The sequence below is a fragment of the Macaca nemestrina genome, chromosome 15 (assembly GCF_043159975.1).
Source record: "Macaca nemestrina isolate mMacNem1 chromosome 15, mMacNem.hap1, whole genome shotgun sequence".
Taxonomy (NCBI): Eukaryota; Metazoa; Chordata; class Mammalia; order Primates; family Cercopithecidae; genus Macaca; species Macaca nemestrina.
In genome coordinates this window covers 24,058,718-24,080,849 of record NC_092139.1, presented here as the reverse complement: position 1 = coordinate 24,080,849, position 22,132 = coordinate 24,058,718, and the positions used below count along the sequence as shown (strand labels likewise).

Genomic DNA, 22,132 nt, shown 5'->3' with positions numbered 1-22,132 from the left:
GCTCATGGGATCAGACCTTGGACAGCCTGCTTTGCAGCCATTCTGCCTGGAGTTTGCTTTGTCAGCTTAAGCCAAGGCAGAGAGGAGGAGGAGGGAGAAACTCACACCATCTAAGGCTAAAATCCTCTTATTTAAATCAGAGTCTGAATTTCCAAATCAAAACTGGAGATCCACAAGATAAATAAGTGCTAGAGATCTGCTGTACAACCTTGCCCCTACAGTTAATGATACTGTATTATATACTTAAAATTTTGTTAAGAAGTTAGATCTCATGTGATCTTATCACAGTAAAATAAAAATTTTTTAAACCCTCAAGACTCTTAGTCTAACAATTTTTTTCTAATTTGTAAATGCATTAATATGCAAAGTGTTTTAAGATATAAACATGTCTTAGATATATATTTAGCTAAATGACCTTGCTAAAATAAATAAAAACCATTAGACCCACTAATATTGAGTATGTGCTATGTGCCAGATATTTTACCTGCGATATTCTCTCAATAATTGCTACTCACTACACCCTCTGAGTATGCTGAGGCTGGTAAGGATGGTTATGTAAAAAATGCAGTATTTCCCACCTTTCAGACTTAAACTCCTAATCTTTTATACATAGGCCTCTCCACAGATTTCTGAGTCATTTTGGAATTTGCATGCAAAATAAAAGCTTCCTACGTAATTGAAATTATGGTCAATTGACCGTGAAATGGAAGTATCCGTGACCAATGAGGTGCTGGGTGAGCGGGGGGGTTGTTGTGCTCATAAATGGGGCCTCAGGAGCCCCAGGGCCAGTTCCCGGGCTCTGGGAGAGAAGCCCATCTAAATCCAGCTTGTTGTCCTGGCCAGCCCACAGCCTTTCCTTGGTCCCTCTCTCTGGTGTAGCTCCAATGGGAGACATTCTGCTGTACTCTTTTCTGTCTTGGTTGAGAAATCAGTTGGAGCAGAAATGTCCATATGGAAATATTTTCCTTTCTCAGGCCATGGCTTTGCAAGAGAAGGAACTGATAAGCCAGACTAGGGTATGGGATAACCAGAGAGAGAGAGAGAGTGGGAGAGGATGCCAGAAAACTAGATGCAGCCCAACTGCAGATAACTTGTGGGACGCATTGAAGAGCCATCAAAGGCATAGGGAATTTATTTTATATAACCTGCATTTTACAAAGATCACTCTGCAAAGAGGATTTGAGGGGAGCAGATGGAGGCAAGGAACCCAGCCAATCAGTTTCAATGACAATCCAGCCAGGATGTCATATTGTCATGAACAATAGCCATGGGATGAAGCAAAAAAGAAGGTGGGAGACTCAGAATGTGACTAACTGGGACACAGAAAAGTGACAAGAACATATGCTAGGTAATAGTTAATATCACAGCCCTGTTAGAAGGTACTGTTATCGTCATCCTATTGAAGGGGAAACTGAGGATCAAAGAGGTTACATGTCTTGCTAATAATTGGTACAGCCAGGAATTAAATATAGGTCCATATGTATTTGTATGTTAATAAATAGGTAAAATATTAAGATTAAGGAGGGAACACAAGTTTGCTCTGGTCAAACTATACTCAGTGTACTGCATTCAGATCCAGATCACTACTTTAAAGAGAAACTTTGATGGGTTAATGGAATGTATATAGAGAAGAGTGATGGGGCAGGCATGGAGCTGAAAACTGTGTTGTGTAAGATGAAAGTTCTGGGGCATACACCTGAAAAACAGCAGAATTGGATGGCATGTGATGCTGTGTTCAATTATTCTGAGTCCTTCTGAAGCCCAGGGAGTGAGCAGAAGGAAAGCTCTGCATGAGTCAGCAGGATCCAGAAAAGACATGTTTTAAACTTAGGTCTTTGTCTTGAAGACAATGGGAAGCCATTGACAGTGTTAAGCAATCAGTAACATGTTTTCATTTTGAAAAGATCATTCTTGGAGATGGATTCAAGAACACCTTTGTCGGCTGGATGCGGTGGCTCAAGCCTGTAATCCCAGCACTTTGGGAGGCCAAGACGGGCGGATCACGAGGTCAGGAGATCGAGACCATCCTGGCTAACACAGTGAAACACCGTCTCTACTAAAAAATACAAAAAACTAGCCGGGCGAGGTGGCAGCCGCCTGTAGTCCCAGCTACTCGGGAGGCTGAGGAAGGAGAATGGCGTAAACCTGGGAGACGGAGCTTGCAGTGAGCTGAGATCCGACCACTGCACCCCAGCCTGAGCGACAGAGTGAGATTCCGTCTCAAAAAAAAAAAAAAAAAAAAAACACCTTTGTCAATAAATTGTATGTTTCCTTCATATGTATTCCAGAACACAGCCTGGTAAGTTTATTACCTAAGATTTTCTATTTTTTGTTATTGAAATAAAATCTTTGTCTATTATATTTTCTAACTGGTTGTTGTTTGAATTTTGGATTTTTTTTGTATATTTATGCCATATTCAGCCTCCTTAATGAACTCTTTTTATTACTTCCAATTCTAGTTAATTCTCTTAAGTTTCTGAAGATAATAAACACACCTTCTGAAAGTAATTACAATCCTCTCTTTCAGTAGTTACAAGTTGTAATTTTTTTCTTGTCTCATTGCATTTACTAGAATTTCTAAAACAGTGATTCTCAACATAGATTAGTTATTCTCAAGCAGGGATAATTTTGCTCCCTAGGGGGCATTCAGTAATGTCTAGAGGTATTTTTGATTATCACAACTGGGGAAAAGAGGGCTCTCGTGGATAAAGGGCATCCTTAATGTCAATAAAAATGCCTTTTGTATTTAACCAGTATCTATGGCTTTGACTGTTAGTGTAAGGCAGAAATTTTGTTGAGTAGAGTCTTTAAGCCCATATTAATTAAGATTTTTAAAATCAGAAGTAGATATGGAGTCTTATCAAATTCTTTTATAATTTTCATCAAGATGATAATATCGCTTTTTACATTTGTCCTATTCTTACATTATAATAGTTGACTTCTTGGCTCCACTGGCATTACTTTAGAAAATCATTGACCATTGTTAAATAAGCATATCTCTGCTGTTTCTCTCCCTGTAACACACTATAAGGAATTGCCCATGTGAAAAGCAGCTTGATTACAAATCAATGCCAGTAATTTGGAGTGTCTGCCCTTGTGGCTTTCAATGGGGCCTCATATATGAAGCCACCATTTGTTTCTTCTGAGTTGTAATGGCTAAATATGGATACCATGAGCCTCTTGTTGCCCTCAGCTGCTCTGAAGAATGACTGCTAACCTCTTTGAGGTCTCTCTAGATTCTCACTCCCAAAAAGTGATTTTTTTTTATATACTGCAGAAACAGACAATATCAGGGCAAACAATTTCAAACATACCCTCACAATTTGGGGGAAATTCACTCAGGCATGTTTGCCTGACACAGTAACAAACAGAAACTTAATTTTTAATATAGATTTCCTAATATTAAGCTATCTTTCAGTCCTGAAATAATTGGTAGCTCATGGTGAATTATTCTCTTAAGATTGGACTTACTGTCCTAAATTTTTTGTAAATATACAACATTCTTATTACATTCAAAAGTAAGAATGTTCTCAAGTTTCCTGTCTTTATATAATTTTGGTATGAAATTGCAATAATTTTGCTATCCCTTTTATGTTCTAAAGCAATTTATCATGAGATTTAAATATTTAGATTATAAATTAGAAAAGATGTACCTATAAAACATCTGGCTACTTGTTTATCATTCCTAAAACTCACTCTGTAAAGTTAAATACCTCTTTTCACTTCTAATGTTTTGTAGGAATATTTTGACCATCTTGCTAGTTGTGTAAGAGACTTTATTAACATCTGTGGAACTTCTCTTGGGTTTAATTGTAAATTTTATTGTTTCCCATTTCTTATTCTTATTATTATTATTATTTTCTTTTTGAGATGGAGTCTCACCCTGTTGCCCAGGCTGGAATGCAGTGACACCATCTCGGCTTATTGCAACCTCTGCCTCCCAGGTTCAAGTGATTCTCCTCCCTCAGCCTCCCAAGTAGCTAGGACTATAGGCATGTGCCACCATGCCCTGCTAATTTTTGTTTTGTTTTGTTTTTTGGTAGAGACGGGGTTTCACCATGTTGGCCAGGCTGGTCTGGAACTTCTGACCTCAGGTGATCCACCCTCCTCAGCCTCCCAAATTGCTGGGATTACAGGCGGAAGCCACCACACCCAGCCTTTTTCTCTCATTTCTAAATTATCACTTTCTGTGTCTGTCCTTGAATATTGCTTTTTACCTATTGTCTACCTTTTTACCTATTGCTTTTTACCTATTGAAAATATACATTTTCTCGTAATTTCTTATGTAAGTTGTTCTTTGATTTTTTAATTCTTTCTCATTTTAACAGTGAAGTCACTTAAGGAAATGTATTTACCTTTGAGTCCAGCTTTAACCATATCCTAAAAGTTTGCTAAATGATGTTCTCACTCTTTTCATCTAACTATCCCATGTCTGTTGGTTTAAGTTGTTTCTAACCCAAAGGTTTTGTTTACCTCTCCATTAATTATTTTTCCTCTAACCTTTTCTTATTGTTTCCTATCTTTATTATATTGTGGTTAAAGAATTTAACATATAACTTTTATTTGGGGAAATTATTGATTTTTTTTCTTTTTAGCTAACATGTAAACAATTTGTATTGATATGTCGAGTTCTTGAAAAGAAGCTTCGTCTCTAGAACATAGTCTCCACTTTGGGGTGTGCATCACAGAGGGGAGCACAGGATTATCCAATCAAGTGTAGGTAAAACATTAAAACTTACATTCAATATTTATTTTCATTATATCTTTTCTCTATTTTGTATATGTTTCATATGTCTTATATTAGTATTGTAGAAGATTAATATTATTAATATATGCACTATTGGGAGCATATACTTGAAAAGGTTTTAAACAGAGAAGTGCATAGTGAACATGACAGAGAACACCAGTCTAAAAAGCACAGAAGTCAATATTTTAATTCAGTGGTATGTCTACATAATTAACAAACATTTATATTTAAACTGTATGCTCAAAATGTTCTACATATTGGGATTCACATTCAAAAAGTTTGGAAACAATTGCATTATCAACAATAATTTTCTAAAGAGATAGAAAGCCTTTGTTTATCAGAATTCTGAGGAAAGCGGGAAACTAATTTGGATTCATAGGGAATGCTAGGCTGAAAATAATCTTCCAAAACAATGGGACCAGACTCTACCTCCTATTTAAACATCACAGAAACAAAAAGGAAGTCAAGAGAAGCAGGAGAAGGTGAGGTCAGGAGATTTTACAGAGCATTTGACAGCCCTGAGGTATGGAAGTGGGAGTAAAGTGGAAAAATTTTATCTAAATTTCCAAGGGTCAAGGTATATATTACTGAACTCATAAGTATCCTTATTTATATTTTTGGTCTGTGTTAAATTCCTCTTCTATTATTGTGTTTCATCACTTTTTTCCTGATATGATGTTACATTATTTGGCACATCAAGATTCATGACTATTATTGCTTCCTTATCTCCTTATCAAAATTAAATTACCTTCTTTTTTTTCTTTTTCCTTTTTTTTTTTTTTTTTTGGACAAGATCTCACTCTGTTGCCCAGGCTGTAGTGCAGTGGTGCAATCATGGCTTATTGCTTCCTTAACCTCCAAGGCTCAAGTAATCCTCCCATCTCAGCCACCCAAGTGGCTGGATTACAGGCACATGCCCCACACACAGCTAAATTTTTTTATTTTTTATAGAGATGGATTTTTGCCATGTTGCCCAAGCTGCTCTTGAACTCCTGGGCTCAAGCAATTAGCCTGCCTTGGCCTCTCAAAGTGCTGGGATTACAGGTGTGAGCCACTGTGACTGGCCAAATTGCCTTATTTTAATGTCTTTTACTTTGGAGTGTATCTTGTCCTTGTATGTCATTTTGACTTAGATCTAAATCATATACAAAGTTTGTAGGTGGTTTCTGTTTGCTTGCTTGCTCACTCTCTTGCTTTAATCCAATTTGAAAGTCTTTATATTTTGCATTAAATTTTATTCTATTTAAAGACCCATGTCCACAGAGGAGGTCTACAGAAAAAAAATGAAATAAAAAATAAAAATAAACAAAGACCCAGAGTTCTAGATCTTACTGCATTGTTATTTTATACTGTTCTTTGTGCTTTTTTGCTATTAGTTTTGTTTTCATCAAGACTATTACTGTTTTTCTAAATTTTGAAAAAGTTTAAAATATAAAAAGCACTAGAAATAATATATAAAAATATTCCCATAAACTCTGTTCTCTTTGATTTTTTTCTTCTCTGGCTGATTGAAGTGTATAAAACCTTCTTATATTCCCATAAATGATTGTCTTTTCCTGGTAAAAACTATACTGTATACCTGTATTTTTCTGTTCATTAATGTAATGAATTAAATCATTTTTGTTGATGACTCTTCTGTAACAGGAGTAAAAAATCATTTTGAAATTTACCCCCAATCCATTCCTAACCCACTTACATGTTTTCATTAATATAATCTAGAATTTTTAGACCCAGATTATTAATATTTAATTTTATGTTTGTTTATATTATGTTCCTCTATTCCAGGAATTGTTTCTCAGATAATTGCATTGCTAGGTAACCTTATTTATTATTATTAAAATAATAGATATGTTTAACTGATTTTAATGTTCACTGTTCTGACTTTTATCTTGATTTATCCTTTTCTGTGTCCCCGACTTTGATTTATTTCATTCATGTGTAATACAGCCTCAAGAATTTTATTTGCTTTGCTTTTTGTATTTTAGGATGGGTTCATAAATGATAGACTTTGCATATATATCTTTCTGTTATCTTCACAATTGAATAACTTGCCTGGGAACTGTATGCTCTTGAGTCATAACCTTTTCCTCTCCGAATTCCGTAGACATTGTCCCATCATCTTGCAGTTTTCAGAATTGTGGCAAAGTCTGAAAGCAATCTGATCTTTGTCCTTTATGAGAAAATTGTTTCCTTCCTTCATGCCTCTAGAGGTCATTCATTTATTAATACAGGTATTCAACAAATATTTGTCAAGTACCTACTGTGTGCAAAGCACTGATCTAGACATAGCAATGAATGGAACAGAGAGAATGAAGAACAGAGAATTAAGGCAGAGAGAAAGAACAGAGAATTAAAGCAGAGAAAAAGATCTGCCTTCAGGGACCTCTCAGGCTAGTGGGGGAGAGAGGCGATAAACAAAATGAATAAGTATGTCATGGACTCTCTATTATAGGGGATTTCTGATGATAACACACACTAGGAAGGAGGTTAAAGCTGAAGAAGGGTATAGGGAGTTGGAAACATGACCATTTAAATAGGGTCCTAAGGGAACACTTTAATAAGTTAACATTCCAGTAAAAACCTGAAGGAAGTGAGGAGTGAGCCATGTGGCTCTCTGGTGAAGAGCATTCCAGGCAGAGGGAAGAGCATATGCAGAGACCCTGAACTGAGAGCTTGCCTGATATGTTCAAGGAATAACAGGGAGGCCACTGTGGCTGGAGTAGAAATGAGCAAGAAAGAAAGAAGAAACTGATGAGATGAGATGAGACTTATAATGGAGGGCCAGATCATGGAGAATCTTGTTAACCAGTGTGTATACAGGTCAGCTTTTCCCAAGCTGGGGTTCCAAGGAAAACATACATTGAGCATTGCTACTTTCCAAGAGGGAGCTATGATAAGCAAAGCTTCCCAAATTAAATTGTCTATGGAATCTCATTATAGAAGACCTGTCAGTATGCATTCACCCATGCACTCAACAAATATTTATTGAGCGCCTACTATATGGCAGGCACTGACCTGGGCATGGAGGATACGATGATGAACAAAACAAAGTCCCTGCCCACATGGAATTTTCATCAATGTGTAGATAACAAACAACAAACTCCTACGTATGTGAGATAAATGCTATGAAGGAAAAATGAAGCAGGATAAAATACTTGTAGAACACTCGTTTTGCTAAACATTTATCTTTTTTTTTTCATTTTTCCTAATGTATTACTGACCTTTCAAAAAATATTAAAATTTTTCTTAAGCTTGAGAAAGTTCTCTCCTAGTTCACCTTCCGCTGTTACTTCTTTTGTTGTTCTGGTCTCTTTTAAAATTTTGTTTTTTATTTTGAAATTTTGGAGGGAAATATTTTAAAGTATTTCTTATATGCAAAAGAATAAACACACTGGTCTCCTTTTTAGGAACAGCAGTGATCTCTATGCTGGCACTCTATTAAGTGCCATTCTCTGTTCTCTATGTACCTAATCTCTTTGCTTTTGTTTCTCCTATAATCTGCTGGAGTTTTTTAAGTTTATCCAGGATTTATGATTCCAAGTTCAGTGTCTACCTCACTATTATTAGTTCAAATGCACAATTAAAATCTCTAAAAACTCACTTTTTGTGATCACATTAATTTCTTACATTAAGTTTTTAATTAGAAAAATAATAGCTAATATTTATTAAAAGCATACCTCATCCCAGATACTCTGCTAAGAGCTTTACATGCTTTATGTCATTTACTATTCAAACGGCTCCATGAGCAGGCACCACGGTTATCACCACTGAACAGATGATGACATTGAGGCATAGAGGCATACAGATTAAGTGATTATTGACTATTTTCTACCTTGCCAATTCTGCTCTGTGCTGCATCTAACATTAATTTTAATTTTGCTTCTTTATATTTCATCTTTATGAATTTCATTTACCTTATTTTATTTCTAACTCCTCTCAGCTTGCTCCCTTCATGTCATACATTGGCATATCATCATCTTATTTTTATTTCTTGTATCATAAACTACATATTTCCATGAATTTTGCTGAAAAGACAAGTCAGATGTGTTCTAAAATGTTCTTCAGTTTACTATCATCAATCTTTTTCAAAAGTAAGTTCTTTCTCTACGTTGTGAGTAACATGTTCTCTGTTTTGTGAGGCAGATTTTCTCTGAAGCCTCATGCGCTTCTTTTCTTCCTCTATTTACTCATTTCTGATCCAACAAAATAAAGAAAATAAAGCCAAGTCTGCCTAGACATAGGACTTTTTTGCTAAAAAAAAAAAATTAAAATTAAAAATAAGACTTTCTTTGGTTCTTCTTTGCTGGCCATCTGGGTGCTATTTGAATCCTTAAGCCCAGAACTTATGCCAGAGAGCTGGAGCATGTGACAGCCTCTAATTCTCTCTTCAACTTCCAGTGTTTTTAGTCTCATATTTACTATAATTCCGATGGTTCACAGGGAGTTATAGGCTATCTCAGAAACCAGCCAACTGATCATGTTACTACGAGAAGGTCACATACTCCTGAATAATCTGTGTGAACAGTAAATTCAAACTCCAACCTCTGAATGCCCATGTCTGTCTCAAGATTAGCTCCTTCCCAAAGCCAGATCCACATCCCAACATGGCCATTACCTATCGTATGCACTTCCACCCAAGTGGCATTAGAGTGCTCGTCACTGAACTGCTGGAAGAGCACTGCTAGGGTGGAATGAGGGAATCTAGAACCCTGGCCTCCTCAGAACATAATTCCTACAGAGTAGGGGTGAGGAAGGCTTCCTTCTCTCTGAAGGACTCATTTAGAGATATAGATACAGGTTGGGGATGGGTAGACTGAGAGTGCCTTTAGCCTTTTCCCCGTTTGGCCCCACCCTCTGCCTCAATACTTCATCTGTTTTGGTTGAAGGAAATTAGATGCATATCACAGATTAATATTCCAGGATCCTGGTGCTATTAAATATGTCAGTATTTGTGTGTTTCCATAAACATTTCGGTGGAAAGGTAGGGAAGACAAAACAAAGGTGACCAACTTAAAAACAAACAGGGAGGCAAGCTTACAATAGGAGATGGGCAGCTCTCTGCCTCAGTCTTCCCAGACCTCTGACCTTGCTGTATTAATCCATTCTCATGCTACTAACAAAGACATACCCAAGAGTGGGTAATTTATAAAGAAAAGAGATTTCATTGACTCACAATTCGGCAGGGCTTGGGAGGCCTCAGGAAACTTACAATCATGGCAGAAGGGGAAGCAAACACATCTTCACATGGCAGCAGGAGAGAGAAGAATAAGAGCCAAGCAAAGGGGGAAGCCCCTAATAAAACCATCAGATCTCATGAGAACCTACTCACTATCACAAGAATAGCATGGAGGAAACCACTCCCATGATTCAATTACTTCCCACCAGGTCCCTCCCACAACACATGGGAATTATGGAAACTACAATTCAAGATGAGATTTGGGTGGGAACACAGCCAAACCATATCATTTGCCTTACCCCTAAGTTAACCCTGAGCAGAGCAGGGACTCTCTTATCCCCATCACAGATGTGTGCTGGGCCAGGCACAGTGGCTCACACCTGTAATTTCAGCACTTTGAGAGGTCAAGGTGGACAGATCACCCGAGTCCAGGAGTTTGAGACCAACCTGGGTAACACAGTGAAACCCCATCTCTACAAAAAATACGAAAACTAGCTGGGCATGGTGGCATGCTCCCATAGTCCCACCTACTTGGAAGACTGAGGTAAGAGGATCACCTGAGCTTGGGGAGGTCAAGGCTGCAGTGAGCCATGATTGTAACCACTACATTTGCACCTCGGCAAGAGTGAGACCCCATCTCCAAAAAAATAAAAAAGATGGATGCTGAAAGTGTGGACTCTGGAAGCAGGCTGCCTGGGTACAAATCTAAGGTCCACACTGAGCAAGTTACTAAATCTTTCTGTGCCTCAGTCTCCCCATCTGTAAAATGATCTCTCTCATAGTTATTGTGAGGTGTAAGTGATATAATATTTGAGAAGTACTAATGACGGCACATGGCACGTAAAAATGCTATTGGTTGATTAAATGGTTGATTTATTTAAAGTGGTCAGCACTGGTACCTATGAGGCTCTCCTAGGCATGCACAGTCTGTCCTCATGGGCTACTTCCTTGATTTCCTTTACTAGGATAGAAGCTCTGCTTAGGGAGACCTGTTTTGCCTGTCCCTAACCCCCGGCCACGTTCTGTCCTTGAGGTTTGGGCTAACTCCTTGTCCCCAGGATCCAAAGGATCCTTGATGAGTGAGCTTTAATGAAAATTAAACCAAGTACCAAAGGCTTCCTGTGTGCCAGGCCTTCAGTACTTTGCCTGTATAAATCATTTAATTCTTACAACAGCTCAGTGACATCAGTGCTATTATTATCCCCATTGTACAGATGAAGCAAGAGTCCTAAAGTTTCAGGGCTATTAAACAGAGATGGGATTCAACATGAAAAACCTGAAGGACATAACCACCTCTCTGTCTGCCAAGGACAGAGACTTTGGGAGTTCTGAGACAGGCCTCTCTTTTGTGAAGAAATTCCTAAGCAACTTAAAGGGCCCCAAACCCAGCACAGATCTGGTGGTCTGTAAATATTTACTGGAAATTTATAGAGTAAAACATTTTGCCCTAGATCAATGATTCTTAACAGGGTGCGATTCTGCCCCTGAGCAGACAATCGGCAATGTCTAGAGACATTTTTGGTTGTCACAACCGGTGGGGAAATGTTACTGGCATCTAGTGGGTAGACACCAGGGATGCTGCTAAGCATTCCACAACACAGGACAGACCCCCATGACAAACGGTAATCCAAGTGTCAGCAGTGCCAAGAATGAGAAACACAGGCTCTGAAATCAACCGGCATGTTCATCTTTTCCTTGTATCTCTGACAAGACAAAAGAAACTAGATACTCCCACTGGGCGTGGTGGCTCACGCCTGTAATCCCAGCACTTTGGGAGGCTGACACAGGCAGATCATGAGGTCAAGAGATCGAGTCCATCCTGGCCAACATGGTGAAATCCCGTCTCTACTAAAAATACAAAAATTAGCCGGGGGTGGTGGCATATGCCCCAGGAGGCTGAGGCAGGAGAATTGCTTGAACCCAGGAGGCAGAGGTTGCAGTGAGCCAAGATCACGCCGCCGCACTCCAGCCTGGACGACAGAGCCAGACTCTGTCTCAAAAAAAAAAAAAAAAAAGAAAGAAAGAAAGAAAGAAAGAAAGAAAGATATTCACAATAGCAAAGACTTGGAATCAACCCAAATGTCCATCAGTGACAGATTGGATTAAGAAAATGTGGCACATATACACCATGGAATACTATGCAGCCATCAAAAAGGATGAGTTTGTGTCCTTTGTAGGGACATGGATGCAGCTGGAAACCATCATTCTTAGCAAACTATCACAAGAACAGAAAACCAAACACCGCATGTTCTCACTCATAGGTGGGAACTGAACAATGAGATCACTTGGACTCAGGAAGGGGAACATCACACACCGGGGCCTATCATGTTGAGGGGGGAGGGGGGAGGGATTGCATTGGGAGTTATACCTGATGTAAATGACGAGTTGATGGGTGCAGCACACCAACATGGCACAAGTATACATATGTAACAAACCTGCACGTTATGCACATGTACCCTACAACTTAAAGCATAATAATAATAAATAAATAAAAGAAAGAAAGAAAGAAAAAGAAAAAGAAAAAAGAAACTAGATACCCCAAAATGCCATAAACCCCAAGAAGGGTTCTGTGCCTTGTAATTTACCTCTGTAAATAGGGCTGTCTCTGTACCTCTCATCCCCCAATTCAGTCATCTCCTTATTCCTTATTTTGGGGGCAATCTCAGAACTGCCCTTGAAGACAAAAAAAATTGTGAATTTCAGGAGGAGGGTGGAAACCTCGCCCTTTGGGAAAATTGAGTTGCTGAACAAAAAACTCAGCAGGCAAGCCCCTCATAGCTCACAGAGGATAAAGCATAGAATATTTTAAATTTCAGCCAGAGAGAACTGACTCTCTGCTCCTTCCATTCAAGAGCTTTTATTTTGCATTTAAATGACAAGGGAGAGGTTGGGGAGCAGGCGGCAGCTCCAGCCTCTGTGAGAAGGGAAGTTGTCGCGCCTCTGAAGTGGCTGCGTTAATGTCATGTCATTACACCGTATTGCTGCACAGGTTAATATAATTGGGTGACGATGTGTGAGCAATGATCCGTGCCGTGTTACAGCTCTGAAACAAATGACATTTAACCAGCCAGTCTGTAAGGCTCCTTGTTATCTACATGGTGAGCAATTGAAACGGAGAAGCAGACCTCTCGATGAGCAACTGATGAATTAGTTGTTGGGTTTCCTCGACAGCCTGGATTTATAAGAGCACAATTCTAACATAATTTATTAGATCTATAAACGGACAGATCCAATGTTTTTACTGAGACATCTTGTCACCCTCAGATATTGTGTCGCTGACAGCCCTGTTATAATTTAATTTTATTATTCTGATAAGGTGTTGTTTCTGGGGATTTATTTATTTTTTCCCCCTAAAAAGACATTTTCATTTTTAGCTAGAAAGGAATCAGAAACTTTTATGCTAGCAGATCTCCAGTAGCCACCCAGACAGCTTTTCCATACTGACTGTGAGCTTCTAAAGAGCAGGGCTGAAGTTTTAGCATGAATTAGTGCATGGCCCTTGGCCTGGGGAATGGCAGGAAGACATAAGGGAGTATCTGTCGGGTGGCATTGGGGCTTGTTTGAGGATCTTCCTCTTGTTGAAACATCAGCCAGTGATTGATATCCTTCCATAGAGTTTCTCACCTTCGCAGCCTGTCCGCCCCTCTCCACACCTGCCTTTCAGGCCAGGCAGGGCACAGAAGAGTCTACCCTGGCTCTAGCCATCACTCACCTGAGCATGAAGCTGACATGTAGCTTCCTGGACAACAGTGTCCCACAAAGCTATTCTAAGCCAGCTCCTCCTGACCATGTAAAAAAAGGGGTGTGTGTCCACTCTCAAAGCCCCTCTAGCCAAAGGGTTACAGGTGTGAGTGACCAACACCTACCAGTAAAGGACAGTGGCCATCCCAAGAACTGCAAGGGAGAGGCAATGCTGGATGTCCAGTCCAAAGAACATAGACGGTGAGAAAACACCCGACTTAGAGGCAATCAGATTGGGGTTGATGTCCCTCCAGGTAGCTGTGACTTCAGGCATTCTACTTCTCCTTCATGAGCCATTGCCCATCTGAAACATAGCAGTGATGACACCTGCCTCATAGTCCTGGTGAGAAAAAAATGAGATAATGAACATAGAGTAGTGCTTTATTAGATAAAGTACTGTGCAAAGGAAGGATACCTTTATTAGCATTAGCATCTCTAAGCTCTAGAGATACATTTTTTCATCTAACAGGGATATTTTTATTGTTGTTTTTTATTTTATAATAATGATAAACTTCATATAGCTTTAAATTTTACCAGGTGCTTGCATATGATATAAGATAACAAGCTCATTTTCATCTCCTAATAATTTGGTGAAGGTAGGTGACTTCACTGTCTCCTATTTTATGGATAAAGAAACTAAGGCTCATGGAGGTGACCCAGAGTTAGTCCACTGGTTACAGGATTCTAACTCACAATAGAACAACCCCACATCCATGACTTTGTACTTCCAATAAAATCAGGGCTTTCTCTACTCTGGATTCAAATGAAGCAGAGCATGGCTCTGGGGACAATCAGAATGAAAGTTTGTCACCAGCTCCCCGTTCTCGAGAGTTCAGCCACAGCTTGCTCGTAGGAGAAATGATTTGGGTCAATTCACCAAAGCCTGGGGTACAGGTGCTCTAGGGTTTCAGCTCCATTGGCTTTCAGAGCCAGCTTCCGTCCCCAAGGCCAGAGGCAATTCTTGGAGTCATTCATAAAGCCCTCCATGTCTCATGGGGAGAAAAGAAATTAATATCAGAAGTGGCAGCATCTGAGCGGTGGCTTCATAACAGGCTTGAACCTCGACCTCTCGGCTACAACTGGGAACGGCTCAGTCAAGCACGTCATTGACTCCCACAGTCCTGGAACCCGAGATGTGCATGTGGGCTTGTAGGTCACCCAGTCCAGCCCCGTTATTTTACAGATGAGGAGGTTGTATTCCAGAGAGGGGAGAGGGTTCACCCAAGGTCACACAGTGGGTCAGGGGCAAAATCAGGGTTGGAACCAGGTCTCGTGGTTCAGGGCTCTTTCCAACATTGGGCTCCCCATCAGGCATACTCTATCATTGGAAGCTTTTATGAGACCCAGTAAAACAGAGGCTCCATCAAAACACCAAATACGCAATGTGCAGCCCTGCACAGATCTGTTAAGCCATCACTGCAGCAGCCAGGAGCTCTACCCGGGAGGAAGGCCCACACCCCATCACCATTCACCCCCTTGGCCTTGAACCTCTCGCCTCTATCCACTGTGGATTTCAACCCTCCCTTCCTCTCCCAGTTGCAGCCTGATCTTACTCTTAAGGCTTAACGCTAAAATGTGCTGATTTTTCTAGATCTCTTTCTCTGTTCTTATTGAAGTTTTCCTTCCAGAAAATTCTGCCTCAGGCCAAGCTGGTAAATGTTCTCCAGCCTCATCCGATCCTCAAGACCCTTTCCTAGGAGCGGTGTGGGAGAAAAACCAAAGTTTCCAAAATACAATGTCAGCTGAAGTATCGCATCTTCAGGGAAGCCTTCCCTGACCCCAACCACCTCCACTCAAAACTGGATCCGTTTCTCGCATCCTTTGCAAGTAGCTCTTAAGAGTTTGTAAGGAGACTTGGGTGTGATTTCTAGATCAGCACGTGTCTCCCCCACTAGAGGGAGCTCTGAGGGGCCAGGGTGCAGCTGCTTTTGTTTGCTACTGTGTGGCCAGTGCTTGTAGGGTGCCTGCCAGGAGGTGGGTGCTCCATAAATATCTACTCAAGGAGGGGGGATGCAGATGAAGCTCGTCTTCACCCACCCCCAAAAGGGTGAGCTTTTCCTGGAAAACGGGGAATTCTGGGGGCCCTTGGAGGGTCCAAAGAGGATGCACCTTTAAGTAAAAGGATGAGTCCATCTTTAAGGGGAGAGTTTGGGCTGAGACACTGAACAAAGTGAGAGCACCCTGTCCCCACTGCTCCCTTAGCGCTGAGGATGTTTTATGCTGCCCACAGCTGAAAAAGTGCCCCTTGTGGTGGTGGAGGGGGGTAGGTTTACTCAGGATTGAGGTGGCTACAGCAAGACGTCCCCTCCTCCGTGCTTCCCAAGGTTGCTTCGGCTTCCAGGGGCACCTGCCTAGAACCTGGCAGCCCATCAAGGCAGAGGAGGTACAAGGCAGGAGATGTAGGGCAGCCCAGTTCCTGTGGGTCAGCCGGGAACAAGCCCAGCCACCATAAGGAACAGGAAGAGAAGCCCCTGGATGCCCCTCAAGAGACCCCTCTGGAGCCTGTCTTTGGGTCTAGAGGGAGTAGCCATGAGCCTTGGGACCCAGCACAGGGACTGTATCTAGGTGCCAGGGGTAGCAGATCAGCAGAAACTGCCAGGAGTAACCAAAGTTGCATCTGCAGTCACTGCTCTTCGGAAACAGCTGACCAGGGTCCCTGAGGACACAGTTCTCACTTTCTGGGCAACAGGGGAAGGGATGGCCCATGCCTCCAGGACCTAGCAATATCCAGCAATAAGGGCTCCTGGGCAAATTTTGCTGGTGACACAGGCACAATGTCTTTGAGGATGATGCTACAAGGCCTGCCCTCTTAGGACGGCACAGTACAAAAGAAATAGAAAGCAAGCTCTGTGTGTCATTTCACATTTTCTGGTGGCCACATTTTCTTAAAGTAAAAATAGGTGAAAATAATGTTAATAATAAATTTTATTTAACCCAATATATCCAAAATATTATTATTTCAACATGTAATCAATATAAAAATATTATTGAGATACTATATTTCTTTTTTTTTCAAAATGCAGAGAGTATTTTAAATACACTGACAATATAAGTCAATTCTGAATAGCTTGTGGATAGTGGCTAGTGAATTGGACAGCATGGCTCTGGAAGGTCAAGTCAGCCTTCACCTTGACAGTCTCATCTGGTAAATGGGCATATCTCAAGGTTGTCAGGTGTCTGAAGGCTCCAAATGTGACATGCAGAGCTACAAGGACAGGTGCAGAAGCAAGGGGTTTCATAAGCCAGAGAGTGCTCACTGGGCCACACGATTCCCTCTCAACAAAACCAGGCTTACACCGCATTCTAGTGAAACTTTGGTTGGAGAGACCCTGTGGCACTGGTTTTATGGCTGCCCTGCAGAAATGCTCTGCTTTGAGCCTGGGAAATGGAGCTGTTTGAAACAGATCCAGGTTTTCAGCTGCCTGGTCCCTGCGCCCCATCTGCCAAGCACCAGGAATGAGGCAGATGCTAGAAACACATCTGTCAACCTGCCCTGATGGTTTCTGGCACTTCCCCCAGCCTCTCTGAGCCTGTGCCCCCACCCTGGAAGAAGCTGGCACTCTCTGGGTTTTCAGTTCCTAGTACCCACCGGAGGGCAAACTGGGGCATCCCTGGATGTGGCTGCCCCCAAAAATGGGTCCCCCATTCTCAGGGACTGATAGCTCTGTCTGCTTTGCTGCCTCCCACCCCTCTAACACAGCCCCTCTCTGAGACAGGAAGTAGGGTGTAAACCCAACAGTCCCCACAGACACAATGAGCAGCTCTGGGAAGGTCTGCATGGGCTGCAGTGAAGCAAATCCCAGCATGGAGCAGGCCAGTGCCTGCACGGCAAGCGACAAAACCTGCTCCCGCTCTGCCTCTCTCCCCGATAATATGAGTTGTTTTGAGGATGAGATGAGAGTATGTAAACAAAGTTCCTGACAATCAGTACTCAACAACCTCTGAGTAGAACAAGACCGAGAGCTAACAGGGAAAAGAGAGGATGCCTTAACCATAGTGATGGCAGGGCTAGACTCCAGGTCAGAGTCTGTTGTCCCTCGTCTGGGCCATTACAGGTCACCACCACCTGGGGTTCCTGAATGATTTCAACATTATGTAGTTTAAGAGGGAAAAGTCAGTCCATCTGGTTGCGCATGTATTTTATATGCCAAAAAAAGTCATGGGTTAAAAAAAGTTTAGAGTGTCTGACTCTCCTCTGTCATGCCGGCTCCCAGGTCAGAGCCTGGATCAATGTAGGTGTTCAGTAGATACGGTTGATCAGACAAGAGGAAGACAGGAGTGCAAAAAGCAGGGAGGGAAGAGAGAACTCAAGAAATTTAGTGAGGGGTGTAAGGGGTGAGCAACAAAGACACAGCAGAAGGAAGAGGTGGAAGAGGTGATCCAGGGTCGGAGCCTCCCGCTGTCCCGGCCCTGCGTCTTCAAATCCAGCTCAGCCCACCTCTCCCAAAGGCATCCCAGTGGCTGGGTGCAGAGGGCTGGGCACCCTGGCTTGAGCTGGAAAGCCTTTTGCCAACTCCATTTTTCCTCTTAAACCATCAAAGAGTCTAAACGTCAGCTAAATGAGGACCCCATATGTGGAAATATTCATTCTCACATTGATGTTTTCCTTATAAAAGCACGTTGTTTTATGTGTGAGTGGAGGAACTCATTGTAAACTGTTAAATATGATGTAAATGCTAATTTCTCTGCATTGCCCTGTAAAGGAACTCCCTGGGAAGTGCGTCTAGTGGAAGACCATAAAAGAAAATGGTAAAAATAAATTAGGGAGAAACGCGGGTGGTAGCATACGGTGTCTGTTTTGCCAACACGCAGCCGTGTGTCTCCCCCCCAAGCTCTGGCCCTAACAGGAGAGGATTTGCATAACTGCAGTGACAGATGCCACCGCTTCCCAGCAGCCACCCGGCCTTGACAACTTTTGGGAAACATTCTGCCAGGGTTTGCTTCCAATAAAAACAATTTTTAAAATCACCAAGCATTTCTCCCTTTTGCAATTTTTAACAAAATTATGGTTTCTAGAGGTTTGCATTTCAATCCTGAAAAGAAGAGGCACAACTGATATGATGAAGCTCTGCCTTTAAAACCAACCTAGGTTTCAGGTTGCTCACCCAAGCTTGCAGTAATAACCTTTTCTAAAAACCTCCGATGCACTTTGGCCACATTCAAAAGAGAGAACATGGCAGGTGTCTGGTGAACACAGGCCTCTTTCTCCATCAGTAGCCTGGCCAGTCTTGGCACTCTGTTAACCAAACCCAGCTCTGGATTTTAACCACAACCCAAATTTTGTCACACACAAAAGAATTAGAATTCAGGGTCACACAGCTATTTGTGGAATGAATATTAGTATATTCTTTGCAAATGCATGATGTATGAACTGCATATATTTCTCTGATAAATTGTTTTTAAATATTTCCTCCTTTTTATTAATCGAAGAGGAGCCTCGTGTATCACTGCCATTTTTTCCTGTTTTTCACATAAATTATTTTCTTGCAATGTTCGTTTGTATTATTATTGCCGATATTAAGGCAAAGACTTTTTTTGCCTTGTAAACAAGATTTTGCTTACAGCTAAATGAAAGAAGTGAAGTTAATCACATTGAAATAATAGGTTTAAAAAGGTAATTCAGTGGTGTGGGAATGAAGTTTAATCTTCAGCAATAGAAGCCGTGCTGAGAGAAATGGCAGAAAAGCTTGTTCTGTAATTAAATGGTATTTATCACAGGCAGGTCAGCTCTGCTGGGTGAGAGGCTCCAGGACTTCACAGAGAAGAGGAAGGCAACTAGGGCAGACAAAAAGGGTCCAGAGTAGAGCCTGCAGATTCCAAGAGTGGGCTGGGAGGAAGAGCTGGGTGCAGTGACACCTCCTGGGGTCCGGCTGTCCAAACTTGCACATGTGTACCTCAGCCCACAGCAATGAGTCTGGCAAAAATGTCAAGTGCATCCTCCACATCCCTCCAGAAGGGACCCAATGTACAGCCTCCCTAGTCAGCATTAAACCGCATGAGGTTAGAATTTACACAGACCTGGGACCAAATCATACAGCCGGTAGCCCCACTTTCTTCATCTGTAAAATGGAGATAATAATGCACCAATCTCCTGGAGTTGTTATGACAACTTGCAACACAAGATGTAATGTGCCATGTACCATGCCTGGCACTGCAGCAATAATCAATGCTAATTATAGCCCACTAATGAGGATTCAGACCTCAGGCAAAGCTAGTGCAGGTTGAGAATCTCTAGCCCAAAGAGGAAAAAACTGAGCTTCTCAAACAGATGTTTCTCAGGCAGCCTTCTGCAAATGTGGCCAAACTTGTCAGCAAAGCGTCAAACCTGGTGTAAACTGAGGGCATCAGCCTGCAGCTGAGAAGGCTGAGGGCTGATTTCAAGATGGTTCTCGAACAGCCCACTGCAAACATGTTCAACCCTAATAATAAAACGAGTCAGTGAGTTGAGCCCTATCCCAGATTTCTCTTTCCAGAACTCTGATTTCCTCCGGGAGCTAGATGATATGAACCCCAGATGGTTTGGCTGGGCTCAGACCATGCTGTTCATCCATCTGAGTTCAAGCCCTGAATCTGCACTTGGAAGGGTGTGGTTTTAGATAAGTGAGCATCTGAAGACGAGAGAAAGTGACAGTACTGTGTGGAGAGGAGGATGGAGTTAGATAATTCAGGGACAGTCTTTCATGCTGCCAAGGCCAAGCCCTTTCCTCCCATGCTACAGCTCTTTGCTAGCTGCTGGCTCTTTCTTAGAGGCTTTTGGCCCTTTCACTCACCCTTTAGAGGCTTTTGGCCATTTCACTCGCTCATTGATGAGATACTCAGGCCACTGTGCTTCAGGAAGACCAAAAGACCCCATGTGGGGATGTCTCACTTCGGGGAGGACCCTCTTGTCTTTAACTCTGGCCTGCCTGTCTATCAGGGCATTTGCTGGCAGGAAATTTAAGCATCCCTGATCCCCCTTCAATGAACCCCATTTCAGCAGGCCCTGTTTGGCATTCACAGGTCCCTGGGGCTCATGTGCTGTTGAAAGATGCCTTAAAATCAACCTAGTCCTCAGTTGGCCCATGTGCAAAAACATACCAGGGCATTCTTCCACATCAGGGCAGCTGAGCCTGGCACCACTCCAGCTTTCATCTCTAAGAAGCTTGAATTTGGGTCCTTTATTAGCTCTCCCATCTTTATTAGTGTTCCGGAGCAGAGTGTCTGCAGCTAAAGTTATTGAATTTTCACTAAAACCTCAATACATGCACGACCCTTTTGTACTTTCATGTTCAAAAAGGTACAGATTTCCAACCACCATCTCCTGCCTCTATCCGTATCTTTCCTCATTACAGGCTGCGGTCCAAAACCAATACGAATTAAATAAATACCCCACTGAGAGCTGCACTTTGGAGAATTGTCTCCTTGCTGTACAGATGTGGGCTATCTCCAAACAGCACCAACATCTTGTATTTTATCTTATATTTGAAAAAAAAAAAAAGAAATTAAAATCTAAATAGTATCCAGGAAGGAAACGTTTGCATGGGTGAACGTTTCATTTCATTCTTCTCCCAGCGTGCCCTCCTCTTTCATCCCATAATGGCTCTTCTCGGCTAATCTGTCTTGAAAACCCGCAGGTAGCGATGTTTATTGATACAAGGCTGACATGCAACTCAGTTTACAGAGACTATTGAAAGTGCATAAATAGTATATTTCACTTGATGTCTACTTATTAATGCAATTCCACTCTGAACATTTCTACAGAAAGAGGTTTTGCCAGATGGGAGATAAGTCTTATGTTATGGATATCCATGCAAGAAAACATTTGGTTTCCGTTCTAAATGTCTGATACAGGCTGTCCCCATGATTGCATTTTTCAGGGCAAGTCACCAAATTCAACATCAATTACTTTGTCTTTTAGCAGTTTAAGGGAAAAAAGTTTGGGTTTTTTGTTGTTGTTAAAAAAAAAATCACTGAAATCTCATAGAAACATTTCAGCCCACCATTTCATATGAACACAACCAATTACTTGTGTAATTTTACAACAGTAGCTTTAACCATGGTTCACACAGAATCATCTTGTGCCCTGAAACCACAAATTCGACTTCCCAGCAGCTGGTAAGTTTAAATCCCTAACATAATACCCACAGTCATTTGTTCCCTTAGATCCACCCGGGATCTGATATTGCCAGACAGATAAGCAGAGTGGAGGAATTCACTTTAGGCATATTGTGGAGAAATATGGCAGGCGGGTCCACGCACTCTGCAAGGCCTTTATGGTCCATCTGTGGAACTGGAATAGGAAATCAATGGCTAAGTCCAGACTGGGGCACTGAATTCTTCCACGTAATCATTTTTTCCTTCCTCCAGTCCCTGGCCCCTCCTCTGTTGAAGACTTAACATCGCCTTGCTCATTTAGAGCATAATTGAAACTCCACTTTTATTTCATCATCCTTCCCCTTTCATTGATCATTGCTAATTTTCTGGCTCAG

General features: G+C 41.6%; 1 long non-coding RNA gene across 9 annotated transcripts in view; it reads right to left on the bottom strand.

Moving 5' to 3' along the window:
- The window catches only part of LOC105496355 (uncharacterized), a 382,416-nt gene that overhangs the window by 103,860 nt on the left and 256,424 nt on the right, over window positions 1–22,132 (bottom strand). For all 9 annotated transcript variants that reach the window (XR_011613349.1, XR_011613348.1, XR_011613352.1 and 6 more), the window contains exon 4: window positions 13,790–14,004. This is a non-coding gene — a long non-coding RNA (uncharacterized lncRNA). The remainder of the gene's footprint in view (window positions 1–13,789; window positions 14,005–22,132) is intronic.